At 47.4% G+C, this 22,149-nt stretch overlaps 1 long non-coding RNA gene and 4 other non-coding genes across 7 annotated transcripts; 1 reads left to right on the forward strand and 4 right to left on the reverse strand.

The window, feature by feature from the left end:
* The first annotated feature begins 2 nt into the window (after positions 1 to 2).
* LOC103345140 (uncharacterized) lies at positions 3 to 10,580 on the forward strand. Of its 3 annotated transcripts, none has more exons than XR_001792269.3 (3): positions 3 to 342; positions 958 to 1,304; positions 10,327 to 10,580. It is a non-coding gene; the product is annotated as an uncharacterized lncRNA (long non-coding RNA). The 3 variants fall into 3 exon arrangements; XR_007915081.2 differs by having other exon boundaries at positions 1,118 to 1,304; XR_007915083.2 differs by lacking the exon at positions 3 to 342 and adding an exon at positions 347 to 484.
* On the reverse strand, positions 1,013 to 1,085 carry TRNAF-GAA (transfer RNA phenylalanine (anticodon GAA)). Its single transcript has one exon. It is a non-coding gene; the product is annotated as a tRNA-Phe (tRNA).
* On the reverse strand, positions 1,211 to 1,283 carry TRNAF-GAA (transfer RNA phenylalanine (anticodon GAA)). Its single transcript has one exon. It is a non-coding gene; the product is annotated as a tRNA-Phe (tRNA).
* A 2,606-nt stretch (positions 10,581 to 13,186) lies between the features above and the next one.
* On the reverse strand, positions 13,187 to 13,280 carry TRNAI-UAU (transfer RNA isoleucine (anticodon UAU)). The gene is made up of 2 exons: positions 13,243 to 13,280; positions 13,187 to 13,222 (listed from the first exon to the last, which is right to left on the reverse strand). It is a non-coding gene; the product is annotated as a tRNA-Ile (tRNA).
* A 7,931-nt stretch (positions 13,281 to 21,211) lies between these two features.
* Positions 21,212 to 21,284, reverse strand: TRNAT-CGU (transfer RNA threonine (anticodon CGU)). The gene has a single exon. It is a non-coding gene; the product is annotated as a tRNA-Thr (tRNA).
* Between the last annotated feature and the right edge of the window lie 865 nt (positions 21,285 to 22,149).

The raw sequence follows: 22,149 nt of genomic DNA on the forward strand, positions 1-22,149 counted from the left end.
CCGGACAGGCGGTGAGTTCTTGGCGAACTTTCCTGCGGACCGGCGCCCGCCGCGTGCCGACGCGTGCCGAGCACCGCAGCGTCCTAGCGGCTGAGGAGAAAGCCGCGAAGACGGGCGCCGGCGCGGACTGGAGCTTCCCCCGGGGGCGGTCGCCGGGGGCGCGCTCAGGACGCGCCGAGAGCGCGCTCAGGGGCCCGGCGCCTCCCGCTCTCGCCGCGGGCCCAGGGAGGCCCCGGGACCGCGCCCGCGCGGCAGCACGACCGCCGGCCCCACGGCCCGCCTCGGGCCCGCCGCGACACGAGCTGCCGCGACTCGGCCGTGACGGCTGCAGCACCGCGCGGGGTAAGTAAGCGCGACACACCCAAGGCCGCACGTTTTCCCTCCGGAGTGAACGTGCGTGCACGCAGACACGCGGGATTTGAAATCCCGGCGACGAGAGGCTGGGCGCGAGGGCCGGCGGTCGGCGCAGGCAGCGGGCGGAACAGTGAGTAGCTCTAGATCGACGACGGGAGAGGCTGAGGGCCTGGCGTGGTCGGTGTGTGTGTGTGCTGAATATTGCACTGCACCCTATAAAATAGACGGATATTTCATATCAATCCGGAGTTCTTTTCAAGAAAAAAAAAAGTTAGACAAAGGCAGGACTGGGAGAGCTCCCTGAGGCTGGAATCCCTGGGCGCTTCCGAGGACCCCAGAGCCTCTGGCTTCCTCCTCTCCCACGCAGGGGCCATCGTCACTTCCAGAACGAGCTGGGGCAGGTTTTGTCTCCTTGGTCTTCCCTGCGCTGCTGGGTCGTTAGGCCAAGAAGTCGCTCACCCGTGAGGACAGGATTAAAAACCGATTAAGACAACAAAAAGGCGAACCTCCCTGGGTCTCGGCTTTTGATCAGCAACCGAGTTCTTTTTTATCTTCCCCACAAAGTATCCTGTGTGTAATCAAACAGACCTTTCGTGTTTCCAGCCCATGTTACAGGCAACGACAAGGTCGACGAACTGAGCAAAAAGCGGTCACTGACTGCCGAAACCCGGGATCGAACCAGGGACCTTTAGATCTTCAGTCTAACGCTCTCCCAACTGAGCTATTTCGGCTGCCTCTGAAGTGCTCCCAACCTATGTTACAGGCAACAACACCGCGGAACAGCTGCCACAAAGGTCAGTCTGTGTTTCACGAACACTACCGAGGTCGACGAACTGAGCAAAAAGCAGTCATCGGCTGCCGAAACCCGGGATCGAACCAGGGACCTTTAGATCTTCAGTCTAACGCTCTCCCAACTGAGCTATTTCGGCTGCCCGTGGAGTCACGCCTTGGTATGTCACTGTCAAATAGTTTTCTCTTGACTTTCTAGTCTCTTCTTGGGATGTCTCGTTTCAGAAAAGGCAAGACGACACGTGTGGTTCTGAGGATATAAATTGGGTGGGCACAGGGGCTTGCTGAGCCAGAGCGTCCTGGTGCAGTGGAACACTTGGTGGAGTGCAGCACAACGCCGTAGGGACACCAGGCACCTCTGATTCATTGTTCTCTGTTCAACAGTATAGGTTCCATCAAGTACAAAAATCTCAGTGTGCAACTTGGAGAATTTTACAAGTTCCTGTCCCAAAGTTACTCACTGCTCCCAACTCTCGCATCCTGTGCACCTTAATTTCATGTATTTTGGGTGAAATACAGATTGCAATCTTATGTGACTGGCTTCTCCCACTCAATACTGTCTTTGAAATTCATCTCTCTCTCTCTGTCTCTCTCTCAGCTGCAAGGGCCTCTTCTTGCCTTTCATTAACTTGCATTTTATAGATATATAACGATTTATGGATTCATTCTAATGTCGATAGGAATTTGAATTGTTTCCAGTTTGGAGTTATTATAAAAAGCACTGTTCTGAACTTTCTTGCACACAGCTTTAAGTGACCCATAAGGGCTCATTTATCCTATAGACAGACAGATGTCATTCTAAGTCATAGGAAGTATGCACAAAGTACTTCCAAAACTTTGTGAAAAAGGTGAAATTAAGATATAGTTTTAATTTTATGCAAAAAATGAAAACTCATGCATATAAAAGGTCTTCAAATTTTATGAAAATATTTATTAAAAATATATGCATGACTTTCAAAAATTTTGACACAAAAATAAACATATTTTAATGCCATTTTCCATGAACTTTTTGAAGTGTCCTCATAGGCTTAACTTCATTAACTTTATCAGATGCTACTAAACAGTTTTCCAGAAATGAATGCCATTTTACACAACTAACAACAAAATACGAGGCTTCTGGTTGCTTCACAGTCCAGCCAACACTTGGGGTGGTCAGTCATTTTAATGTTAACCATTTGGCCCAGGATGTAGTGATAGTTCTTTGTGATTTTAACTTGCTTGTTTTGATGGATAATCATATTTTATATTTTTCCATATTTTTATTTGAAAATTGAGTTGATTGCCTATCTTTTTGATTTGTAGGAGCTTGTTGCACATGGATGAATACAACTTTCTTGTCAGGTGTATGTGTAGGTATTTGCAGGATATTTGCAGAAGGTACTGCAAATTCCTTCTCCCAGTTTGTGGAATGCCATTGGTTCTCCAAATTTTGTATTTTGAGGTTTTGAATATTAATGAAATCAAGTTTATCAATATTTATGGTTAGTGCATTTTCCATGCTGTTTCAGAAACACTTGCCTAAACCAGGGTCTTTAAGCTATTCTCCTGTTTTTTCTTCCAGAAGCTCTATTGTTTTACTTTAAACCATAATATCTATATTCTGTCTTAATTTTATGTATGGTGTGAGATAGGGATCTACCTCACTTTTTCACGTATGATTTCGAAGGACCAAGCATTACTTATTGAAAAAAAATCAGTCCTTTCCCCAGAGAGGTGCAATGTGTCCTTTGCTATAAAGTGAAGTGGTGTGCTGTTGTGTCTGTTCTGACTCAACTCTGCCCTCTGGACTACGTGTCTGGAGCATACCATTCTGTTTTCATTTCTGTAATGCTAAAGTAATAATAACAGGCCTTTAGTATTGCTCCCACTCTCCAGATTGCCTTAGCTGTTCTGGATTTTCAAGTGTTATTGTCACCTCCTGGTTGTAGGGAGCAGCTTCTCCTGGTCCACAGACTTGTTGCTCAATATTGAAATAGAGAGAAAGATCTGAAAGAGGGTGCCAGAGGGAAAGCAAGTTTAATTGTGACACACGACAGAAGCTCCCCACGTGGAGAGGGGCCCCAGAGCTGGGAATCTGCTGACCCCTGCGGGGCTGGTCTCTTCCCTTGTATTTTTCTCCTCCCTTTCCTGCCCCTCACCTAGTTCATGCAGTAGGGGTCCTGTGTGCATCTGCTCCCCTGCCTCTGTCCAGGAACAGGGGAGGGGTCGGTAGTTGGACCCCTGCCAAGCACACACACACACACACACACACACACACATCTCTCTCTGTGCAGGAAGGCTCAGTGCTTGGTTAATGTTTCCCACACACTTGCCTTAGGTGCTGTATGCTCCTCTTTTTTCCTTTGCTCTATTCTAAATTGTGTTTCTTACTTTTTGTTCTTCCCCAGAGGGGTGGACTTTTCCTGGAATTTGCCCAAAGTCCACTCTTTTTTTTTTTTCTTTAATCCTGCTCAGGGGCCCTCTTTCCCTATATTATTATTTTAATATAAATTTCAGAAGCAATGATCAGTCTCCCACTGCTCCCCACTCCCAACACACACAGTCACACACACAAAACAAAACCTACTAATTGCTTATTACATGAAAACTGTAGTTAGGTTTGGGGAGCACTGATAAAATAGTAAGAATGACTCTTCATGGCCCAGAATCTTGGTAGATAGATTCCTTCTTCATTTAGGTCTCTTTAATTTCTGTCTACAATGTTCAGTGTTTTAAAGATGTAACTGCTCTATTTTTAATATTTGTGAATGTTATTTCTTTCTAAATCTCATTTATAATTATTGTTAGTGTGAAGATATGCCATTGACTTTTGTATAGCCACTTAGTACTGCTCATTGTTGACAACTGGAATTTTTATGTATAAAATTTCACATGTGCTCTTTCTTTTTTTCTTCATAGTCTTTACAACTTTTCTTTATCTTACCTTGTAACACTGTTTAGAACCTCAGCACAATGTGAACAGTGGTTGTGATATAGTGGGTAACCCTATTCCTAGTCTCAGAGGACAAAGATTTCATGTTCTCACTATGAGTGAAAGGTTAGCTGTAGGGTTCATTCCTGGATGCTCTTCATTAGCTTAAAGATATGTGTTATTCCTAGCTTGTATGAATTGTACTTATGAGTGAGTTTGAACCTAAAATTATTTTTCTGTGTCTGTTGAGATGTGCATATAATTTTTCTCCCTTAATATTTAGTATAGCAAACTATATAATTTTTATATGTCAAACCAACCTTATTTATGGACTATGTTCCATGTGGTCATGACTGGATTCCATTGGCTAATATATTGTTTGGAATTTCCCACCCACCTTCCTCAGGGTTATTGACCTGTAGATTTCTAGTTCTGCAATGTCCCAGTCAGGTTTTGAGATCAGCAGCGTGCTTTATTAAATAAGTTGGAAATTCTCTCTTTTTATCCATTAGAGTTAGTACATGATTTGTATTACTTATTTCTTAAATATTTGGAAGAATTCACCAGTGAAGTTAAATGGGCCTAAAGTCTTCTTTGTAGGAGCATTTCAAATTAGAGACAAGATTTTCTCTTTCTTCTGTGTCTATTATGGAAAATAGAGTTTTTCATACATTTCAACTAAATTGTTAACTTCGTTGGCACAAAAGTGTTAATAATGACATCTGTTTCATCTTGATATTGGTAATTTATATTCTCTTCATTTTTAATCATTTTGCTAATGATTTATTGCTTCTATGAATCTTTACAAAGAACTTCCTTTTACTTTCCTAGAGTTAGTTAGCTATTCTTTAATCTAGCTTATTGAGGTAGACACTTAAATATTTGACTTGCAACCTCTTTCTAACACATACACTTAAAGATGTGATGTTTCCTCTCAGCATTCTACCAATTTTAATATATCACAACTTTATCATTCAATTCCATATATTTCCTACATTACATTTCATTGCTTTTCTGATCCAAAAGTTACTTTGAATGTGTTTACTGCTGAATTCCAAATTATTTTGAGACTTCCTGGATACTATTTTTCCATTGGTTTATAACTAAATTCTAATATGGTACAAGAGAATATCCTTGGAGTTCTCTGAAACTTGATTTATGACTCAATGCATGGTCCGTTATAGAATGTGTTCCACACGCGTTGCTTTACATGCACCCCTGTGTGTTGTTCTAGATCCATCCAGGCTGGCTAATCACAGTATTTAAATCTTCGCATCACCAACTCCAGTGTGTCCTTGTCCCCGGAGCTCTATCAACATCTTGAGTTTGTGACGCATCCAACACAGATGTTTTTCTCTGGCTCTGGAAGTCCATTTGGGGTGTAGTTCTGCCTCTCGGATGTTTTGAGTTTTTTAGTCTCCAATCTGACATATTTTCAAATCCGGCAAATGTCCTGAGAGCTAGACCAGTTCTATGTGTGACAAAGAGGATTTCTCCAGCAGGATATTGTGTTTCACACACAGCAAGAGGGTGGAAGATTTTATCCTGGATAGAGAAGCCTTTGGTTAAACTCCACAGGTGCCCATGTGTAGTCTCCAAATCTGTCGGCTGTGTCATCAGGAACACTTGGCTCGTTTGGGATCCTCTGTCATGTCAGCTCTTTACCTACCCAAATCCTTTCTAGTTTCTCTTTTCTGCAACAGTCCTTCTATGCGAGCCAAGCCAGTCTCAGTATGTTACAAAACAAAACAGACAGCCTAGCAGTCGCCAGGCTCACCACCGAATCTCCATTCTCTGGAATCCCATTCAGCAGCCATCATTGTTTCCACTGTCCATCGGTCCAGCTACTCAGAAACTGCAAAGTGAAAGGACTTTGAGGTCTTAAGAATTGCGGTTCAGGAGACACAGGCTCAGACAGCTCTGTAGGAGGTGGGAAAAGTGACAGCTTGCATTCTGAGGCACAGGGGCCACACGACGGATAGAAGAGAAGGAAAGAACATGTAAACAGGTGGACACATGGCCATAAAACAGGAATCTGACAAGCTTTTGATACACACCTTGAGCCTCTGGGCACAATGTAATCATCTGGTCATTTTGGTCATTACAGATATCTGAGGGACAGAGGGTAACCAAAGTTTGTATTTCAGGCAACAGCATAATACTTGCTTCCTTAGGGCCTCCTGGGCTCCACTTTGGTAAAAATTTTTAAATTTGTTTTCATGTATTCAAAAGATAGGGAGGGGGAGAGAGAGAGAGAGAGAGAGAGAGAGAGAGAAAGATCTTCTCTCTCCTTTTTTTTAAGTTCACTCCTTAAAATCTTGTTTCCTTATGGCCTCCAAACCATTTTTACAAAAATTTGTTATTTGTTCTCATTTATTTGAAAGGCTGAAACACACACACACACACACACACACAATGTTCCATCTGTTGGTTCACTCCCCAAGTGCCCACAAAAACCAGGGCTAGGCTAGAACTCAACCAGCTTTGCACTGTGTTGGCAGGGACCCAAGTGCTTGAGCGATCACCTGCTGCCTCCGGGTGCGTTAGTAGGAAGCTGGACTCAGGACTTGGAGCTGAGCACTCCTTCCTTCAGAGGGGTGAGGGTGTCTTAACCGCTGTGCCAAACCCCTACTGCAAATCTACTCTTAAACTACTCTTTCAATGCTGCTTTCACCATGGTTTTCCTTTTATTTTCACACTATAAAACTCCAATATGTTTATAAATATGATTTTTAAAAGATATTTATTTATACGAGCTGGCACTGTGGCGCAGTAGGTTAATCCTCCTGTGGTGCTGGCATCCCTTACGGGTGCTGGTTCTAGTCCTGGCTGCTCCTCTTCTGATCCAGCTCTCTGCTATGGCCTGGGAAAGCAGTAGAAAATGGCCCAAGTCCTTGGGTCCATGCACCCGTGTGGGAGACCCAGAAAAGGCTCCTGGCTCCTGGCTTTGGAATGGCCCAGCTCCAGCTATGGTGGCCATTTGGGGAGTGAACCAGCGGACTTTCTTTCTGTCTCTCTCACTGTCTGTAACTCTACTTCTCAAATAAATAAAATCTTTTTAAAAATTTATTTATTTGAAAGGCAGAGTTAGAGAGAGAGAGATCTTTCATCTACTTGGTTCACTCCCCCAAGTGGCCCCAGTGGCCAGAGCTGGGCCAAACTGAAGCCAAGCACCTGGAACTCCATCCAAGTCTCTCATGTGCAGCAGGGACCCAAGCACTTGGGCCATCTTCTGATGCTTTCTCAGGCACATTAGCAGGGAGCTGGATCAGAAATGGAGCAGTGTGTACTCCAACCAATGCCTATGTAGGTTGCTGGCATTGCAGGCGATGGCTTAACTGGGTATGCCACAATGCTGGCCCTAAAATATGATTTTGTAATTCTAGTTCATATAGTATCCTTTCTTATATTGGGAGTTTCAGAATTCTATATCCTGCATAATTTTACTCAAATGTAACAGGTAAGCTCAAATTTCATAACAAGAATTTAATTTGTGAACTTGTCTTAAAAGAATGAAGGGGTATCCATGTTAACCACAGAAGTCTCTGTCTTTGTTAAGGAAGATTTCAGATACTGGATTACTCAGTGTATATATTAATCCTAATAAAATCAGTGCCTATGCTGTTTTACACAGAAAAAAGTGCTATCATTACTATTTGAAAACAAAAATGGACTAATTCCTTTGCAATTATAAAATGAGTGTCTCCTGTCTGCAGCTTGGAATGTCTTGTGAAATGGTGTATAGACATTGATTACCATTTTTGTTCATGAGATTTTTTTCATTATTCAGGATGCTCAGTTAATGAGGTTTTAGGGAATACAATCTAAATATTTGTAATCATTCTTTTCTTTAATTCTGTATCTGCTACATTCTCCTGGTTAGAGCTTAAGATTTCACTGATAGATTTTGGTTCTTTCATGCTTGGTCTTCTTAGTAACCTTGAGAAATGAATTTAGGAGGAAACTTGTAATTTGGTTGACTAAATTTAATCTAAACAATGCCTAATAATTAGGATCTGAAACAGGCCTCCATGCCATTTGAAATTATACAAATATTAATTTGATTGCAAGAAGATGGCCTCTGTAAGAAATGGAGGGCAAATGGGGCTGGCGCTGTGGTGCAGTGGGTTAAAGCCCTGGCCTGAAAGCTGGCATCCCATATGGGTGCCAGTTCTAGTCCTGGCTGCTCCTCTTCCAATCCAGCTCTCTGCTGTGGCCTGGGATAGCAGTAGAAGATGGCCCAAGTCCTTGGGCTCCTGCACCCGTGTGGGAGAGGAAGCTCCTAGCTTCGGATCGGCACAGCTCTGGCCGTTGCGGCCATCTGGGGAGTGAACCAGCGGATGGAAGACCTCTCTCTCTCTCTCTCTCTGCCTCTTCTCTCTCTGTGTAACTCTGACTTTCAAATAAATAAAATCAATCTTAAAAAAAAAAAAATGGAGGGCAGGAAAGGGGGCGGAGATGATGAAGACAAGACTAATGTCCATGATGGAAGTATCAGCTGTAGCAAAAATTAAGGACTGGGCATATGTGTTAACTTAAGAATATAAACTTGTTTTCAGCAAATTGTCTATGATATAATGTAAGCACACTAGCAAAAATAGTGATTATTTGTGAGAGAAGTTCTGACCACAGGGAGGATTGGCAGGAGCAAGAGATTTTTGAAATTTTCTTCCTGTATTATTCAGAATATTTATGTTAAGTATCCATTATTTGGAAATTTGAAGGAATAACAATTTAACATATGCTATATCAAAAATGCATGAGATACTTGAAATCAATAAGCCCACCTCCCCTACAATGTAGGACTGTTTGGTTACTGATAAGATCAACTACAAAGCTTTCCTTTTTTCCTGAACCTGCTGCCAAGGCCAAACACAGAACTTTCCTCCTTAGCTCCTTGTCATCTTCGCATTCTTCATGAATAATTGAGATTAGAACTGTTTGCCTCTGTGCTTGGGTGTCTAAGGCCACCTCACCATTCATTGATTGCCTGGAAGATCCCTTAGGACGCTGCATGCAGCCTTGATTTATTATAGCAAAAGCATACACAGAAAATTCAGGTACACAGGGCCAGGGCTACAGCAGACCAGGCGTTAAGTCCCACACAACGAGCTCAGCTCCCAGTTGGAAGGTGAGACAGCACGTTGGGAACATCCCCAGGGAAGTTCCTTAGTGACTCAGAGCCAGGATAGAAGTGGGGCTGATCATGTGGACTTGCTGTGCCGGGCACAGACCCAAACCCTACACCCAGAGAGAAAGCAGGTGCTCAGCAGAAGTCACGTGGTTTACACCAACCGTTTAGGCAGCGTGAGAAAAGGTGAGGCTTCCCCAGGTCTACACTGCAGGGCACCCGCCAAGGCAAGGCTTGCAGGCTAGTGTAAGGAGAGCAATCCCAGGCTTGCTACATTCATTTTTCTGCAATCCCTAAGAAATCAGCCAGACACAGAGATAAACACTTCTCACTCAAGGAGACGAAACTTCCCCCAGGGCAAACTGATCCAAAATGTAAACAACCTTGCAGCCACCTCTGACCCCTGACCCCCAGTGCTCTCCCAACTGCCTAACTCTAAGTCCAAAAATGGCGTTGGGTTCCATGATTCACTAGAAGGAACTCACCAAGAGCTGTCATCCTCTGTAGCTTGCTATAGGGGACAGCTACGCATGAAAATGAGCTGAAAGAAAAACTTGTTCCAAATATGAAGCTAGGATGTGTTACCATTCTGTGTCGGTGCAACAGGCACCAAGCATTGCCAACTAGGATGCTCACAGAAGCTTCTGCACAGTGTTTCCACATGGGCTTGGTTATTGATTGGTTACCATGTGTTTGGGCTCCATGCCTAGCTGACTGATACAGTGTCAAAGCCACCACTTAAATCCATGGCCGGTTCTGTTTGTTAGGTAGGAAGTCAGATATGAGCTTATGTGTGTGTGACAAAGGCCTAAAGAGAAGACATCTATGTCCAGCATATGCATCTCAAAGTCATCCCAATAACATTTCAGGGGCAGCCCAGGATTTGCATCCTGCCCTGCTCCTTCTACCAGATAACCTGCCTGGTGGGGGTCCCGCCCCTTCTGCCTGATAACCTTCCAGATGCAGCCCAGTATCTGCACTTCAAATACCCTGCTCTGAATCCTGATCCTCCAGGGGGTCTTGCTCACCCTTCCTCTAACCCAGGGCAGCACCAGCCAGGCTTCCTCCTGTCTGATAACTTAAGGGGGAAAACTCAGAAAGGGGTTTCTAGTATTTATACCCATGAAGTCTTTTGTTTCAGGAGGAGATGTGTGAAGACAAAGACCCATCTCCTTAAAAACCCCCGGCCTCAACCGGACTGCGTGCTCAGCCCTCTGCCTCTCTGCTCAGCCGCCCGCCTGGCCTGGCCAGGTGTATTCCACTCAACCATGTAACCTCGCTCTTCCCCCAGTCCGAGCGACTGGGCACTCTCTCTCAGGTTCTGTCTGGAGAGGTGCCCATCCGTTCTTACGATGTCCCTTCCCTAATAAACCTTGCTATTTTACTTTCTACTACTCTCTGTCTCACACTTGAATTCTTTCTTGCGCGAAGATAAGAACCCTGCCATTCACCGGTAACATGCTAATGTGACCATAGGCCATAAGGAAAGACTACTGCTAGGCCTGGCATAGATCCTCTCCTGGTCACTGAGAGCACAGGCCCGGTTCTTCACTCCCAGGAAGGCAGATCCTCCTTAGATGCTCACTAGAACAGTATCTGGCAAACAGAACTTAAATAATCATGTTTTTCCAAGAAACTAAAAACAGAAACCATTATGAGGGGAACTGGGTAAGGGATAGGAAAAACAGGGAACTTTGTACACAAAAATATTTTAACTGTGAAAGAAAGGGGAGAATTGTCACAATCAAATGTAGTGCTGCGTCAACTCAACAAGAGTAAAGCAAGCCAGGAGATTAGGAAGAAAGGGGTTTTACGTGAGATTGCCAGATAGGAACTATCACAGGCTGCAAGAATTGCGACCTCACCTCACCCCTGAGGCCACCACACCCCTAAGAGACAGCGTGTGGCAGCCAAGCCCCAGCTCTGCCCACCAGGAAGCCCTTGAAAAATCAGAGACAGACAAAAGAACTGGTTGGAATCAGTTAAGTCCAAGATGGCACCTAATCCAACCTCAAGGAGACCTAAGCCCTTATCACACCCTCATACTACGGGGTGGGGAAAGCATCGGAAGATGGCCCAAGTGCTTGGGTCCCGGCCACCCCTATAGGAGACCTGGATGGAGTTTCAGGCTCTCAACTTCAGCCCGGCCCAGCCCTGGCCATTGCAGCCATTTGGGAAGTCAACTAGTGGATGGAATCTCTCTCTCTCTGTAACTCTGCCTCTCCAATAAATAAATAAATCTTTAAAACATAATAATACATTAGCATGGTAAAAATCACTCCTGTTGTGGTGGAATGAGAAGGCCATGCCAAGATGGCTGCTGGCAACGGAAACTGCCTGGCAACAGGCTGTGATTGGTAGGGCATAGACCACCCCTTGACCGGATTGGCTGCCTTGGCTATTTAAGCTGCTGTAGCAACTGAAATAAACAAGTCTGCCGGCTGCTCGCCTCTGGCCCGCCTTCACCCTGCTCCCGGGGTCTGTGCCTCTTGCACCCACCGAGCTCCTCCTCTCAGAACGAATCCACCTCAACACCTCTTCAAGAGCATGATTTTACAGTTGCCATGGTAACCTACAGAAGTGGATCCCTAATTCCTGGAAGTTGTCGCCTCTTTCCCAGGAATAAGGTGAATATTCTGCCCGATGTTAGCATACATTTGCCAAATCGCTTAAAACAGCTGAAACAGCGCTCAGGGCTGCTGTGTCTTTGGGGTAAAGCCTATTCTTTGCCACTTTCTTCAGTAAAACCCTCTTGTGTTCCCACTGCTGGCTCCCCTTGGTTTTTCTCTCTCCCCAAAGCCTGGGACCTGCCTGAGGCCACGATGGCCCACAGGGCCCCATAGCTATGTGGTATGACTTAAACAAAAAGAATTTCTGCAGGGACACCTGCCTAGCCAACCGTTTTCATCCTCAGACTAACATCACCCTGGGTCTTAATCGCTGTGGCCAAACATCACTGTTCCAAATTATGTCATAATCCTTCTCCTTTGTGCCTTTAAACACTCCCCTAAGGGCTGGTGTGGTGGAGTAGCGGGTAAAGTCTCCACCCATCCCATATGGGCTCCAGCAGGCTTCTGGCAGGGAAAGCAGCTGAGGACGGCCCAAGTGCTTGGGCCCCTGCACCCACAGGGGCCTTCCCACGCCGGCCTGGGTCACACAGGTTCTCCTGGGTCTCGGTTTGCAGGCAGCAGCTCCTGGGATCTCTCAGCCTCCACAGCTGTGTGAGCCAATCCCCACAATAAAGCAGCTCTTACCCATCTACACGTGGGCTCCGGTTCTGTTTGTGCGGAGAACCCTCTAATACAGAACGCTATCACCACGGGACAGAAAAGCTGCAGGCAGGAAGCAGCAGGGAGAGAAACAGAGTCCAGGAGAGAAGGAAGCTCCTGAGACCAAACACCACGCAGGCGGGACCGGTGAAAGCGAGCTACGCGGAGTCGCCATCTCAGACGCCACTGTCAGGATGAAGTAATTCTCCAAACAAGACTGCTCATTTTCCGATGAAAGTAGGCAGAAAAGCCTGTCAGAGACGTTTGGCTCCTAGGGGAGAACTGGCGTCCTTGCACACCGGGCGGAGGGGCGACTCGGAGGACGCCGCAGATGCAGGTGAGCGCACCTGTGGTCCGCAGCGCTCCCTGGGAGCAGCTCCGATCCCACCGGCCTGTGGATCCCGGTGCGGCTGCACGAATCGCGGAAGAGGGACCCCCGTCTCAGCCCGCAAGGAACTGAAGAGCGAGTTAGCCAAAGGAGGGGGGGCGGTTGAGGAGGGGGCTCCTTTGAGGCCGTACAACCTCCACTGTGAGGTCACCCGCTGGAGGAGAAACGGGTGTGGGCGCGAGAGGTGAATTCAATTCCCTTGCCGAGTGTGAAATCGACCCGGCGTCCTCCTTAATTCTAGCAATTCTCAGTGGTCTCGCCGTGGAAAAGATGACCGGCTTTCCAAGAAGGAGGGAAAAATGCATCCGCTGGTAGCGGCCTGAGAGAGGGAAGGGAAGAAAACATGCTCCAGGTGAGGCTCGAACTCACAACCTCGGCATCACCCGCACATATACTGCTGTATAAGTACCGCGCGCTAACCGATTGCGCCACTGGAGCATGCTTTCCCCGCGCCCGCCGCGCGCATCCTACGGAGCCGAGTCGCAGCGCGCGCCTCTCCCGGCCGCAAAGCGGATGCGGCCCGGCGCGCGCGCGGAGCTGCAGGTCCCCGGGAGACGGAACGCAGGGGGCGAGCAGCGAGCCGGGACCCCTCTTCCCTCCGGAAGAACCTAGCGACCAGCCCGCTCCTCGAAGCCCTCTCGAGCTTGCCTGAAGCCCCCCTTCGCCATCCTCGGGAACGGGTCCTCCCCGCACCCACAGCCTCGCCGTGCAGCCCGCGCGCCCCCCGCGGCACCTGTCTACGCGTGTGCCCGCGCTCCGTATTCAGAGGCCGGTTCTGCCCGCCTGCCTGCTTGCAGGTTTTGGTCTGGGGAAGCTGCCGCGATCTGGTTCGTGGACACAGATTCTGGCCTCTGCGGAACGAAAGGCTCCTGTGTGGGGAAGCAGCCTTTTGCAGAAGGGGCAGCCAGCGGGTTCCTCCGGGCTCCCCTGCATTGGTGCCTGAGCCCCCGCGCCTCGGGAGACGCCCAGACCTCTGGAAAGCACCCAGCCGCGGTGGCGAGGTGCAGCGTGGCCACCCGAGTGCTGTGCCTCGGAGCGTTTGCGGTCCTCCACAGTGCCTGTGGAATCTTAGGGATTCGGCCATGGTGATGTTAACAGGTGCGACCTTCAGGGAGGAGGCTCACAGAGCTGCGCCCTTCTGCCCTCACGGGCGCTGAACCTGCTGCCTGGATCTGGAGCTCTGAACGCGTTTCTGCTCTCCGTCCATCGCCAGTCTCACATTTTGTCGTGGTGAAGTGGGGGAGCTGGGATTTAATGGGATCCAAGTGCTGGCCTTCTACTTAAGCATTCTAAGTACAGACAGTATGCGGTGCCCAAGAAGCGTGAAGTCTGTTCAAAGGTGCGATAGCAAACACTCTCACGTGGGCATGGCTGAGGAGGGGAGTGGACCTGGACCAGGAAGGGAGAAGCCCCGGGGAAGGGAGCTGTTTGGCTGACAGGTGGATGGACAGGATGGGGGGGTGGTTCTACCTCCTGGCCCTAATCTAGCTACCTGCCTTATCCCACATCACAGCAGCCCAGTGGATGCAGCAAGCCGACACAAGGTGTGACACTGCCCTCAACAAGACTGTCCCAGACCAGGTCGGGAGAGGAGCCAGTGGGCGGAACGACTGGAGACGACTCCTATGTCACTGGGTGTTTGGGTATTACACTACTCTCATCAAGGAGGGCTGGCCAGACACGGGATAGGCCTGGTGCGCCTGAAGTGATGGCCACGGAGACAGGAGATGGAAGCCGCGTGGCTAAAAATGACCGTCTCCTGACCCAGGAGCCTTTTCCTTCCTCTCCTCAGGCCTATGGGTGGTGACCAGCAGCTGTCAATAGCCCTAGGGTGCACCGCCGTCCCTCCCTAGTCCCTACCCACACCTTAAATAACAGCTTCACTAAGTCCTCCTGAAATCATGCGGAGTTGAAGGAGCCACCAGTTAACTCCTGAGATTCGTGTCATCAGCAGCGAGTGGAAGCTGTGTTGAGGGAAGACATAATGTTATGTCTTGGATGTGTGAATGAAGCCCTGAAAATAAAGGATTTGTGGCTTTTCAGGAGGTCTCTGTGAGGACAGAGAAGTCCTATTATGGAGACCGCAAGGATCCTCAAGTTCTTGACTTGAAAAGATGACCCCAAAGGGCCAAGGCTCGAGGCTGTCACTGTTCGGTTCCAGAAAGAATCAGATACAGGTCTGCATTCCAGAAAAGTGCGAAGGCATCTAACAACCTGAGACAATTGCTATTTACCTTTAGGTGTATTTCCTGTCCATGAATCTTAAAACCACGTGAATAAAGTGAAAACCCTGCACCAGTGTTTTAAACATGTCAGGCCTGCTCTCAAGTCATCTTGGAATCCAAGGTTTCCAATCACAATGAACACTTCTCTCCTGCTTGATATTTTTAGAATGTGGTTCTCAACCCTAGAGAAACTTGGACTTTGAGAACTGCTCATGAGTATGAGCTTAGCACTCCCCAGGGGTTGATTTTATTGCTTTAAGGTAGGAATCAGTGATTCCTAAAGCCCTTCTTGGATTCTCATCATCACAGATACTATCTCCAAAGCTATAGAAATAAATTTTTAAAAAAGTCTGGACTCCTCATGAGAAAAGGTTAAAGTCATAACACATTTGAAAAGGTCATGCAAAGGATGAACAGTTAAAATCACAAATCTAAAAGGAAGTTTCCCAGAACTGACACATCTCCAGGTTCTGTCCCTGTATGCATCCTCAGATACAGCACCCAATGTTCAGGGGGAAGCTGACAGCAACTGCTAGTACCCGCCAGCCTGGAGGGTGTGGGTTTGGGGAAAGTGGAAAAGTAGCCCGGGAAAGTCGCAGAATGTCTCATTCACCCCCAGCACTGAGCGGTGCTTTCCACAGGGTGGAACTGCCGAGCCTCACTATTTAGACATCGTCTCTGTGGGGCACAGTTAGTCCTGGAGGAAGAACTACCAGGATGAACCATCTTCAACAACCAGCCAAGGCTTGGCAGAACACAAGGAAAGAGGAGAATAATGAGAAAACATGGATCAGTTGGGGCCCAGTGTTGTGCTCTAGCAGGTCCCATATGGGTGCCAATTAAAGTCCTGGCTGCTCCACTTCCAATCCAGCTTGCTGCTAATGTACCTGGGAAAGCAGTGGAAGATGACCCAAGTGCTTTGGTCCCTGAAACTTTGTGGGAGACTCAGATGAAGCTCCTGGCTCCTGGCTTCAGTTTGGCCCAGCCCTGGCTATTGTGGCCATTTGGGGAGTGACCCAGCTGATATAAGACCTCTTTGTCTCTGTCTCTCCTGTTTCCCTCTTTCTGTGTTACTCCATCTTTCAAATAAAGAAATAAATCTTTAAAAAGACAGCATGGATGAGTTACCAGAAAGATCCCCACACAGCCCCCTCTCAACACTGAGAACTCTCAACACTGAGAACAGCCCCCTACAGCCCCCTCTCAACACTGAGAAGTCAACATCCTACAGGAGGCCATGCACAGGCCAGGGGTCTCCAGAGAAACAGAGGAGCAGGACAAAAACAGATAGATAAGAGGAGGTATATTCTCAGGACGGTGTAGAGACCTTGGGAGCCAGAATCTAACAATCCGCACTCAGCAAAGGGGAGACCCCAGACAGCCAGGGGTGTCGTCCAGGCTGCCTCGAAGTCCCAGGGGGAATCCCAAGGCCCAAGAAGCAGCATAGGCTTGAATGTGCATGAAGCATCCTTGCTGAAATAACCCTTGTCCCCGAGTAGCCCCCCCTGCATTTTCCTTGCTGCAGTTTACTGCTCCTAAATGCCCAAACCTCCTTCCTCTGTCTTGCCACTGTCTATTTATCCCTCTCTTCCAGATGTTATATCAGTTCTCAGGCCTACTCAGTTTCTTGAGTTCTCACTTCCTGTTTTTGAGAGACACCTATCTACACATTAAAATAGAAATATTCACATCAGAGGTGGCTGTTCTGCCTAGCAGTTAAGACACCCACTGAGATATCGCTTTCCATATTGGAGGGCCTGGGTTCAAGCCCCAGCTCCACTCCCAATTCTAGCTCCTTGCTGATGCTCACCCAGGGAGGCAGCAGTGATGGCTCACGAAGCTGGGATCCTGGAGGACCTGCATGGAGCTGCTGGCTCCTGGTTCTGGCTGGTCCTGCCCCAGCCAACAGGGAGACACACACTCTGCCTCTCCCTCTCAAATAATACATGAGTAAATTATAAAATACATAAAATGTTTCAGAAATATTCACATCAAACAAGATGTGCATACATTTTCTCTCGTTAATCTGTCTTTTGTCAGTTTAAGTTGCAAGACAATACTCATTAAACCCGAGAGAGTAAAGATACAAGTTTTTCTCTGCAGGAAAAACAACACAATTGAGTGAAAAATGGAGCTTGAAGAGCAAAGAAAAGACAGTGAGTGAGCTATATGATGATGTTACAGTAGCAAATCAGAAACATGTGAGGGAGTTTGTCCCCCTCCCAGGAAAAGATAGAATCTGTGACAAAAAAGGAGTAGTGAACATTTCACAGAATTCAAAGGAAAAAGGCAAAGATGTTAGACTTCAATGAAAGGTAAAGGAGATCTAAACAAAACAGGTGACCATTGTCTGAGGCAGAGAAAAAGAAACAAAGAAAAAACAAAGCCTTAATCCGCATATTTGTAAATATTCATAAGGAAAGCCACATTCCAGGAAAACGCTGAATCCAACGAAATGGATATATCATCACAGTTACCAAACTTCAGAAGAAAGCAAGTTCCCTGCAAGGAGAGCAGAGATCAGATTACGTGACTCCACTGTGAAAATAAAGACAATTTTGCTTAAATGTTAATTATTTGTTTGAAAGACAGTTACAGAGAAAGAGAGAGAGATCTTGCGTCCATCGGTTCACACCCCAGATGGCCACAGTGGGCCAAGCTGAAGCCCAGGAGCCAGGAACTCCATCCAGGTCTCCCAAATGGGTGCCAGGGCCCAAGCAGGGAGCTGGGTCGGAAGCAGAAAAACTGAGACTGGAGCCAGCACTCATGGGATGCTGGAGTCGCAGCACAACGTCAGCCCCAAACACAATTTTCAAATAAACATGTGACCTTATTTTTTTTTAAGATTTATTTATTTGGAAAGACAGAGTTAGAAAAAAAAAGAGAGGAGAGAGAGAGATAAACAGAGATGATAGAGATAGAGAGAGATAGAGAGACAGAGAGAGATAGAGATAGGGAGAGAGAGAGAGAGAGCGAGAGCGAGCGGGCTTCCCTCCACTGGGTTATTCCCTAAATGACTGTGTAAGCATATTGTTCAAGTGCCTCCCAGGGCCTTGATGAGCAGCTGAGGGATCGGAAGTTTGAAAAGTTGTTATCGATGGTAGATCTGCTGGTGTCTCTCTTTGGACTGAGAGACTGGCAAGAGTGCACAAATGAGAAAAGAAGCTATGATTGGCTCAGATAGGGCGAGACTCATCCCCCAGCCACAGAGAGTGTAACTGAGTGAAACATGTCTTGTTTTTAAACATGATGTCATGGACAGTACCAGTTCTAGCTGGGTTAAATCAATTGTGGGATAAGGGAGACTTGCTCTCCATGTTCCTGTGTCCATGTTTTGGTAACCTTTGGGTAGAATAAAATGTGGGCTCAGAATCTAAAACCCACACTTCATTTGACAAGAATAAATAATATAATTAACCATGTCAGATGGAAAACAATTGAAGAATGCAGGAGACCTGGAAGAAGCTCCTAGCTTCAGATAGGGCCAGCTCTGGCTATTGCGGACTTTTAGGGAGTGGGCCCTAAATAAACCTTTTCTATGCATTTGGTTTTTTTCTCTGAAGAGTTATAAAATATCCTACTAAATGACAGAAAAAAGAACATATACCTTTTATAGGATCAGCTAGTTTCCTTAGGCCTCCATATTCCTATGAAAAGATACTAAATAATCTCCTTTATCTATTTTAAAAATTTTTAATGATTTATTTATTTATGAATTTGAAAGGCAGAGTGACAGAGATCCACAGGTTCACTCCCCAAATGCTCACAACAGACAAGGATGGGCCAGAACAAGGCAGTAGCCCCTAATTCACCTCAGTCTCTCACTTGGGTAGCAGAGGCCCAGGAGTGTCTTCCTCTGTCTTCCCTGGAACACTACCAGGAAGCTGGCTCAGTAGAGCAGCTGGAACAGAAGGTGGTCCAAGTGCCTGGCCCTTGCCACTCATGTGGGAGACCCAGCTGGAGCTCCTGGGTCAGCCTGGCCCAGTCCAAGCGATTTTGGGAGTGAACCAGCAGATTGAAAATCTCTCTCTCTCTCTCTCTTCCTGTAACTCTGCCTTTCAAACAAATAAGTGAATAAATCGTTAAAAAAAAAAAAAGTGGAGTAGCAGGGACTTAGGTCAACAGTGCTATATGAGATTAGAGCGTCCCAAGTAGAGACTTAAACTCCTGGGCCCCACACCAGTCCCATGTCTATGGACAAGAACTATGTCTATGGATAAGTTACTATCAGTTATCTACAAATCACAAGTTCCAGTAAAATCAGAATTAGATAACCCAGAAAGGTGCACTCTAGACCAAGCAGTTTCCATCAAAGTCCAATGTCAGATTACCAAGACAAACAAGATGGAGTGGGCACAGCATTCAGAACACCATGTTCGTATCGCATGTGGTACGTGTGGTATTGGCATACAGGATAAAACTGATTAGGTTTGTGAGCTGGAAGACCAGCCTTCGCCACAGCTGCTGTTAGCTCATGCCCCTACCTGACCCCACCTGCCTATCAGACTAATTAACCACTCCCCTCTGGAAGTGGGTTAAAGGCCTGGAGCACGGTGGACCCGGTCATTTTTTCCCTTGGCCACTTCTTTTCCCCTCCCTGTCCTTGATCCCCTCGCTGCCCCGTGCCTTTGGGCCACTCACTCCATGCTTCCCGGCCTGCATGCTCCTCCACGCGGCTGGCCTTTGGCCTGCTCTCTGCTCGGTATGAATCCAGATTCCCTCCTCTCTTTTAGATAGAGCCCTCACTCTCCTATGCATTCCTCTCACTGAATAAAAAGTTCATAAACTCATCACGCTGACCCGGAAGAGGTGACTTCTCAGGTTATGCAGGAGCAGGTTGCTATAAAAAGTTCTGCTTTCTCAGCCTGCTCTCCTGCCGTTGGGACCTGTCTTCCGCACACACTTTACCCTGATGCCATCTGCCATCCTGGGCCACAGCCGAAGGGACCCTTCCCAGAGGCCCAACCAGTGGGGCTCCCAGATCTTGGACTGGCAGCCTCCAAGGCCGTGAGCTCCAGAAACCTCTTTCCTCTGTAGCACGTCCAATCGTGGGTGTTTTGTGAGAGCAACAGAAAATAGACTAGGACACTTCACCCACTAGCTGACAAAGGGCACGCCATGGCGCTGGGAAAAAGCGCCCTCATCTGGCCGAGGGCGGTGATGCAGCCTGGAATCCCGAGGAACGAGCCGGATTCAGACTAGAACCCCGCTCCAGGGTGAGCCCGCCCCCGCCGAGCAAAGACGTCCCGCCTCCTGGCTGCCAGGATTAGGCCGTGTGACCCAGCAACCCCTAACTCTAAGGCTCCAGAGTTTGAACAGCTGCAGAGTTTGGAGGAGACAAGTGCTGTGCTGCACCCGCAGCAGAGGTGTCGCGCAGACAGGAGCGGTGTCCGGAGGCCACGGAGCCTGCAGTCCTCGAGGACTCCCAAGAACACCTGTGTTCCAGAATCGCCAGCGACGAGAGCTGCTTCCGCCTGATTTTAGAGGAGGTCAACCCCCGGCGCCCGTCCTGGGTCTCGAGGGTGTTTCCAGAATCCCAAGCACGTCTTTGAGGAGGAGCCTATTGGGACTCTGTGGGTGTTACTAGGTTATTACTTATTTAGATAAATGTGGCGTAGGGAAAGTTCATTTTGATTTCCGACAGAGATCATCGATTTTAACAATTCGTGTAAGCCACTCAGATGGCTGTGGGCAGCTCAGTTTCAGTTGTGAGTGGATAGATTGAGGCTGCAGGAGTGGTCACTGCATGGTTAAATGGCATTTTTATAGTCTCTTTGTTCTTGTTCTGCCTCCTGCAGGATTTGCAAGCTGTGCACTCTGGTTGTGTCGCTTGGGCTGTGCTTCACCAATCATTCTGAGCTCCACACTGTGTAAAGTTCTGAGTCACTATTAAATAAACTGTGACCCTGTCTCCTGGAGCTCTTAGATACGTATGATAAAAACTACTCACTAAATCAGTACCCTTTACGTTGCAAGTAACTGAAACTCAGTACAAACGAGCTTAGCAGAAAAATGTAAATAGCCATTTGCACTAATTGATAAGAAGCTCTTATCTTAGTTTCCTGCTTTGAGAAGGTAGAGTATTGCACTGAGTGCACTGGGGATCAAATGAAACCAAGGACTAGAACTAAAAACTGCGATTTGAGGCCCAGGTGAGAATTGAACTCACGACCCCTGGTTTACGAGACCAGTGCTCTAACCCCTGAGCTACAAGGCCCTGGTGAAGCAATGTATACCTCCTTCTCCTAAATATAGTTACACATTCATTCCTGTTGTGTGAATTCTTTTTTCTCTTTGTATTGGTTTCTGGACATTTTAATGTTCCACTCTTCTCTTTCTAGAATGCTCTGTTTTAGCACTCTCTTCAACAATGTTTGTAAAACTGGGGCCCTTTGAGGCCACATCCTTCACAGCAAAACTTTTGTCATGCGGATCTCTTGGATGTGAGTTCTTGGTGCCAACAAGAAAACCGGCTTAGTCGGTTTCAAATTCCCTCAAGTCAGAGGAGGCGGGCTGAGGGGTGAGGCTGTGGGTGAGGTGTCTGGGAGGGGAGGAAGCTCCCAGAGGCAGGGCAGAGGGGACTAGCTATCACAGGGTGAAGACCTCATCCCAGCCTGCATCCCAGCCTGCACCTGCGCCCCACCCCCACTCAGGTGGTGACAAAAAGCTTTAGTAGAAAGCGTTCCTTCTGCCCACACAAGTGCAGGACTTCCGAGAATCCAAAGTAACAACCAGCTCCTCTGGGTGCAGCTCGGGAAGCAGCTGATGGAGCCCTCGCAATTGCTCACAAACCCTCCCGGGCTGCGCCTGTGTCTTGCTTTGCACTGTGTCCCTGTCATTTGCACTGAGGACACTCCAGCCACACAGCGTGCCACTTCACCGGGATATGACTTCAGAGAGGGAGGAAGATGTGGAGTGCGTGATGGCTGACCTGAAGGACCTTCTGGAGAACCCCCCCTGGGTCCCCAGGGACACTGCACAGAGCCTGGATCCCCCGCTTCCTAACCTGTGGCTCTCACTTTTCTGAGCTGTTCTTATAAGTTACTTGTGTTCAGCAGCACTGGCGTTTTTGCTTTTGTTTT

Source organism: Oryctolagus cuniculus, chromosome 5, assembly GCF_964237555.1.
Source record: "Oryctolagus cuniculus chromosome 5, mOryCun1.1, whole genome shotgun sequence".
NCBI lineage: Eukaryota > Metazoa > Chordata > Mammalia > Lagomorpha > Leporidae > Oryctolagus > Oryctolagus cuniculus.